The sequence below is a fragment of the Fragaria vesca genome, linkage group LG7 (genome assembly GCF_000184155.1).
Source record: "Fragaria vesca subsp. vesca linkage group LG7, FraVesHawaii_1.0, whole genome shotgun sequence".
Lineage (NCBI taxonomy): Eukaryota > Viridiplantae > Streptophyta > Magnoliopsida > Rosales > Rosaceae > Fragaria > Fragaria vesca.
This window is the reverse complement of record NC_020497.1, coordinates 17,515,065-17,522,155: the sequence shown is the minus strand read 5'-3', so window position 1 is coordinate 17,522,155 and position 7,091 is coordinate 17,515,065. Positions and strand designations below refer to the sequence as shown.

At 38.9% G+C, this 7,091-nt stretch overlaps 1 pseudogene across 1 annotated transcript in view; it reads left to right on the top strand.

Annotated features, from left to right (window-relative positions):
* Positions 1-7,091, top strand: part of LOC101309983 — a 259,355-nt pseudogene that overhangs the window by 1,117 nt on the left and 251,147 nt on the right. Inside the window, exon 2 of the transcript XR_185360.1 lies at positions 65-71. The product of XR_185360.1 is annotated as an uncharacterized LOC101309983 (transcript). The remainder of the gene's footprint in view (positions 1-64; positions 72-7,091) is intronic.

The window sequence follows — 7,091 nt, the reverse complement described above, 5'->3', positions numbered from 1 at the left end:
TATGGGCACATATTTATACACCCGTCTGTCCACCTTGATGGGCGTAGTGTAGCACCGCATTAAGGCGTGACGTGAGCGTTGGACGCGAGCGTAGTAGCCCTATATAGACCCATGAATTTATATAGGGAGTATGGACGAGTGTAAATACATACATATATTATAGAGTCTGAGAGGCTCGATATTTTATGGGATAAAGGTTTTATCGCTTGCGGCATGCATTCGATTTTTTCTTAGAAATTAATTTGGGGAAACATAAATATTTTAATTATTAATTTATTTTTGTCCACTCACTCTGACGTTATTAAATGTTTTCCCCTGGGCCCTTCGTTTTAAATTGCCCAGTCTGCAGAGTTCGGGTTGGATCTAGTAGGAGACGAGGCATAGTCACCCGCTTTTCGACCAGTTTTCATCAGTAGGTTACCTGTTCAACCTACTCGTGTTTCTTGCTTCCGCTTGTGTTTAGTAGCTCTGAATACTTTAGAATTTTGTATATTATGTGATATTCAGAAGCATTAAATTAAGAGTGTAATATGAAATTTTCGAGTTAGGGTTGTCCATCTGCAAGGGAGATTTTCTTAATCTTTTCAGTAAATTTTCCTTGGAGGTGGTCCCCGCACGACTTACTCTGGGTTTCAGGGTGAAATTCGGGGTGGGTCGTGTCAATGTGTTGTTGTACTGCTTGTACATATAAAACTCCCTGTGCAGTATAGTCAACAAATTATGTGTTAATGAAAAAAGATAAAAACAAATTAATGCAAAGAAACTTGGTTCAGAATCATCAGCTCGGTTATCGCATATCGTACATAGTCAAGCACATAGAAAGTTGCTTTGTTATTTAGGGAGAAGTGAGGTTAAGTTTCATTTCTTTGTTTTCTCCTGATCACAAGTATATACATGGGGAACACTAGCATTGCTGCTAGTTCATAAATCAATTTATGTAGTTACCGACTATAATTACTAAACCATACACAAGAACACCAATGTTTAGAACAGCAATTACACGCTCATTTTAACAAAACAGCCTTCCTTAAACTAGCTATCACAATATGATTTGGAATGCTTCAATATATATTCTTCTCCATATTAGAGGTTTATATAGAGATACAATTGTAGTGCTAATAGGAAAAATATCTCCTACATCTATACAAAATATTTAACCTACACATACAAGGAAAGTAATTATTTACAAATATTCTACACTCCCCTTCAAGTTGGTGCATAGATATCAATCATGCCCAACTTGCCAACTGAGTCGTCAAACATTTTCCTTGATACTCATTTCATAAGAACATCTGCCAATTGGTCTTCTATATACACAAAAAGGAAACAGATTATTTTCCTGTCCAAGTTTTCCTTGATAAAATGCCGATCTACCTCCACATGTTTGGTCCGGTCATGTTGAACAAGATTATGAGCAATTTCAATTGCAGATATGTTATCACAATGCAAGGCCATAGGTTGTTTGAGTTTAAAACCCAATTCTTTCAACACATTACGAATCCATAACATCTCACAAACTCCATGTGCCATACCTCGAAATTCTGCTTCAGCACTTGATGATAGGAGCACAAAGTGCTACGATATTAACGTATTTCCTACCTTATTTAGTTATGTTATTCTCTTAACATTGTCATTTTAAACATGTTTTGTGATTGTAAAGGTAAAAGAGCGGAAAAGTGAAAAAGGAAGCTAAAAACGGCGGATTAAGAAGGATAAGTCGTCTAGGAAATTTTCCTGTTTTGATAAGGAGAAACTTTCCTATTTCATTTTGGGAAACTTTCCTATTTTGATTGGGGAAACTTACTAACTTTGAATCTTTCCTATTTTGACTTTCCTGAATTATTTTGGAAACTTTCTTTCCTCTTGAGACAGGGATTCCACATGAAGCAAGGAAACCAAATCCTACATGGATTAGGCCGAAATTCTGTCACATAAAAGGAGGAGAATGGCACCATCTTTTTAGGGTTTCCAGCCGAATTTATATGGAGATAATGCAGCAAACATCAAGGAAATTAAGGGAAATTCTTACCTTTTATTTCTCCATATAAATTCCTAATATTCCTAGAGTTTAAATGCTTAGACAATTAAAGTAGAATTAATGGGATACAATGACTTCTTCAAGCTTGTATTTCGAGATTGTTTCTTTGAATTAGAATTTGCATGACTTCAGATTATTGGGAATGAAACTTCACATTGATGTGTGGTTAGAATTTGAATCTATCTCTGTTTGAAATGTTGAATGAACCGATCACTTGTATATAATACTTTTATTTTCTGTTTTAGTAGGAACGTAGAACGAAATCCTAAAATCCCCCCTTTTTATCTATTGTACCATTTGTATATTTGTAGCTGAATACTTGTAAATACATATAGTTACTGATTCATTAACCATGGCTGCAGGAGCGCCCTTTAAGTCCCCGGATTGATCGAACCCTATTTGCCAATACTACATACTGATAACAAAAGGGTTTTTAAATTACGCGCCCGGTTTCGAGCACGTCACTTGACTTGGCAACAACCTTCTGTTTCTTACTACGCCAAGTTACAAGGTTTCCTCTAACAAATGTAAAATACCTAGATGTAGATCGTCTGTCTGTCTTATCACCAGCCTAATCAGTATCGGTGTACCCTACAACTTCCAATTCACCCATCTTCTTTTCAAGCAACAAACCTTTTCCATATGCCATCTTAAGATACTTCAGAATACGATACACTGCATCCATATGCTCTTTGCTAGGACAATGCATAAATTGACTAACCACACTCACAGCATAAGCAATATCAGGTCTAGTATGAGAAAGATAAATAAGTCTCCCTACTAGACGTTGGTACCTTCGTTTATCAGCTGGAACTTGATTTGGATAGATGGCAAGGTTGTGATTCATCTCAATTGGTGTCTCAACAGGCTTGCAGTCAAGCATGCCGGTTTCAACTAACATGTCAAGTACATACTTTCGTTGGGATAAAGAAATTCCATTCTTTGAGATTGGAACTTCAATTCCGAGAAAATACTTCAACTTTCCAAGGTCCTTCATCTCAAACTCCTTTGAAAGATACTTTTGTAGAGCCTCCATCTCCTTTGGGTCATCCCTTGTGACAATCATATCATCATCATACACAATCAAAGCAGTGATCTTACCCTGGTTACGCTTGATGAACAAAGTGTGATCTGAGTTGCTTTGTCTATAACCAAATGTCTTCATTGATTTGGAGAATCTTCCAAACCAAGCTCTTGGAGATTGCTTCAAACCATACAAGGACTTCTTCAACTTACAAACCTTGCCAGCATTGCACGGTCTACTTTTGACTCCTGGAGGCATGTCCATATACACCTATTCCTCCAAGTTTCCATTGAGGAAAACATTATTCATATCAAATTGTTGCAGAGGCCAATCTTTAGTTGCTGCAAGTGAAATCAAGATTCGTACAGTGTTGATCTTTGCTACAGGCGCAAACATTTCTTCATAATCAATGCCATACCGCTAGGTATATCCTTTGGCAACCAACCGTGCTTTATACCTGTCAATGCTCCCATCTGCTTTCAATTTTACGGTGAATACCCAACGACATCCAACTGTCTTCTTCCCAGCTGATTTAGGCACAATATCTCAAGTCGAGTTTTTCTGTAATGCCTCTAATTCTTCGTTCATCGCCTGAGTCCATTTGGGATCCGTCATTGCATCCTGTACAGTACTAGGAATAGAAACACTGGATAATTGATTAATGATAAGAGCGTGTTACCCAGCCAACCTCTGGTTAGACATGTAATTAGCTATAGGATATTTAGTTTTGGCTTTGATGTCTGGTTCATATTGTTTCTTTGAAATACCCTTGGTGACCCTCTGTGATTTCCTAGTTGCAAAATTATCTACCTCATATAATTGGTTTGAATCTAAAGGTACCTGAGTAGGGACATTCGCAGCAGATTCTTGGGTTAATGGCGTTGAGAAAGGGAAAACATCTGACGAAGCATTTTAAGGACAATTTTCTGTCAAATCTGTGGGTTTCAGGATTGTTGCAGGGACAAGTGCAGAACCAGTGTCGTTGTCGACACATGCAATTGCCTCTTCAGTTGGGGTCCCAGCTTGGCTTGGTCGGCTTGGCTCAGGGATGCGCGGCTCAGCACAGACACGGGTTCCATGTGTTTCTCCGCCTGAAGAACCTTGGCTTGGCTTAGAGATGTGTGGCTCAGCTGGTGGGGTCCTCATGTCGGCCACCCATGTGACATCTGCGTCATGTGCATCAATTCCATGACTATGACTATTATTGTTTGTAGCTTTGTCAATTCCGAATCTAGACTCCAAATTTTCCAACTTTTCAAATTCTTCAAACTCAAATAAATGTCTAGAATTCCCTTCACAACCTCTCTCCCCCTGAAGGGAAGACTCGGATACGCCCCGTGAGTAATAAGGCTCAGATTCACGAAAAGAAACATCAAGAGATACATGCATGGTGTCTGTAAGAGGATCATAACATCTATATCCCTTTTGAAAATCTGCATAACCCACAAAGATACACTTCCTTGCACGGGGATCAAGCTTACTTCGTTGTTGTTTTGGAATATGAACATACACTGTACATCCAAATACACGAGGCTCCAAGTTAGGCAACGAAGGAACCGAGAGAAGATTCTGAAGCTGTTGTAGAGGGTTTTCATATTCAACAACCCGAGAAGGGGTACGATTAATGAGGTAGGCAGCAGATGTCACAGCTTCTCCCCAATATTCTACAGGTACATTCATGCTAAACAAAGAGGCACAGACAACTTCAAGCAACTGCCGATTTTTCCTCTTTGCCAATCCATTTTGCTGATGAGTATAAGTATTTGAAGTCTGATGTCGAATTCCATGTAACTTCATAAAATCTTGCATAGGACCATTAATATATTCTCCGCCATTGTCAGACTGGAAAACTCGAACAACCTGTTGATACTGTGTGGACACCATCTTGTGAAATTCTTTGAATCTAGAATAAACATCGCTCTTGTTCTTCAATAGAGACACCCAAGTCGTATGGGTACAATCATCAATAAACGTCACAAAATACCGGGCGCTAGAGAGAGAAGGAATTTCTGTAGGACCCCACACGTCAGAGTGAATCCTCATAAATGGAACAAGACTTTTATTTAGGCTTGGTGAATATGAAATACGGTGGCTCTTGGCCAGTTCACATATGTCGCAATGAAAATCTGAATAGTCGACACCCGAAAATAATTGTGGTTGCAGCTTCTTAAGATAACCGAAGTTTAGATGACCCAACCTGCGGTGTCATACATCTTTCGTAGCACTCTCAGCTCTATTGACCTGATTAGCTTGACCCAAAGACTGCATATGTTTCTCTCCTGTCTCTCTCAGATCTAGGTAGTACAATTTCCCTTTTCTCACTCCATAACCCAAAATCCGCCGTGTTAGAATATCCTGAAATACACAGAAAGACGGATAAAAGGTGACAATACATGATAATTCTTGAATGATTTGACCAACTAAGAGAAGATTCTATGACAATGAAGGGACGACTAATACAGAATCAAGGGTTAATGTGTTTGATAGGACAATAGAGCCTTCTCCGGTAACAGGAGTTGGAGTACCATCAGCGGTAGAAACAATATTTTGAGAGGAGGGTTTTAATGTTTTCAAGAGGCTAGGATCATTACACATGTGATCTGATGTTCCTGTATCAATAATCCAGGACCTATTCATAGATACCTTACCACTCATACCTGACTATGTGACATTGGAGGCATTGGATGGTTGGTCTTTCTCTGTAGTGGTTATGACAACTTTTGCTTGATTCTTTCGAGGTTTCAGGGTGAAGTCCCACCAATCCGGTGATAGGTGCATTTTATGCAACGTTCTTAATGTATTTCTGACCCTATTTAGCTATGTAATTCCTTTAATAATATTGATTTTAACTTAGTTTGTGTTTTTAGGTTGCGAATAAAGCCGAGGAGCCCAAAAGAAGCATATGAGGAGAAATCTTGAAGGAAGAGGAATCCATATGGCGCAAGGAAAGAAATCAGAAAATCTGTCAGGAATAGTCAGTCAACTTCGACAGAGTATTGTGATCAGTTCACAATGATCCAAGAGATGAGCCTTATATCAACGGAAAGCTAGAAGAGTCTAGTTTCCATAACTTTTTGCGGATCGTCAATAACTATTTTGGAGAAGAAGTTATGACCGTTTGAGTGACCGAATGTCAGTCTGCCCGAATTTCTGATTTGGACCGAAACTTCAATTTCAAGGCCCAGACCACAACGGCGAGCCCATGGACGAAAATTAAAGGTTCTCTAACCCTAATAGCAGCTGTTCATACATTCTCTATATGTATGAGGAGTTGGAGACGTGAAAAAGGGTCACTCTTTGCCGCAGAAAAACAACGTCTTTCATCTCCTTCAGAAATTCCTCTCCGAACTCAAGCCCTAGTTTAGGACTTCTCTTGACGTGCCTTCTCCTTTGTAATCCCCGGCGTAGTTCCTTGTTTCAATACTCAAAGTGTAATCTAAACTCAGACCTCATTTTTTCTTTTACTATCTATTCAATTACTTTAGTTTGTTTTCATCTCTCTTGTTCGTTTGTGTTCATGAGTTGGATTTTTGATTGAGTTTGTTCTTATAATTGTCAGGACCTACCCCGGATTTCCCCTTGAAATCCGGAATAAACCCTGCGGGACCCACCTCAAGGGAAATTCTACCAAAATTTTGGTATAACTTCCCTTGAAAATGAGTAACCCTACCTGGAAGAAAAATCACCAAAACCCAAACACTTCTAAAACAATTCAATCCACATCTTCTGGAGTCATCCGCTCCCCCAAATAAACATCCACCACCTCAACCAACATAATAAATCGAAATAATTTCATGAATTTAATCTCTCATATAACATACCAAATAAACCTTTTTCAACACTCATAGATGGAGTCACAAGCTCTTAACTCACAACATTAACAACAACAACAACAACACTTAAAACATCCCAAGGTTATCAGAGCAACTACTAGGAAAGAAGAAAATACATAGGTAGGTTAACTAGTAACCTATGAGAGAAACTGGATGAGGTGGAAAATATGACTCGCCTCCTACCCTCGCCGAACAG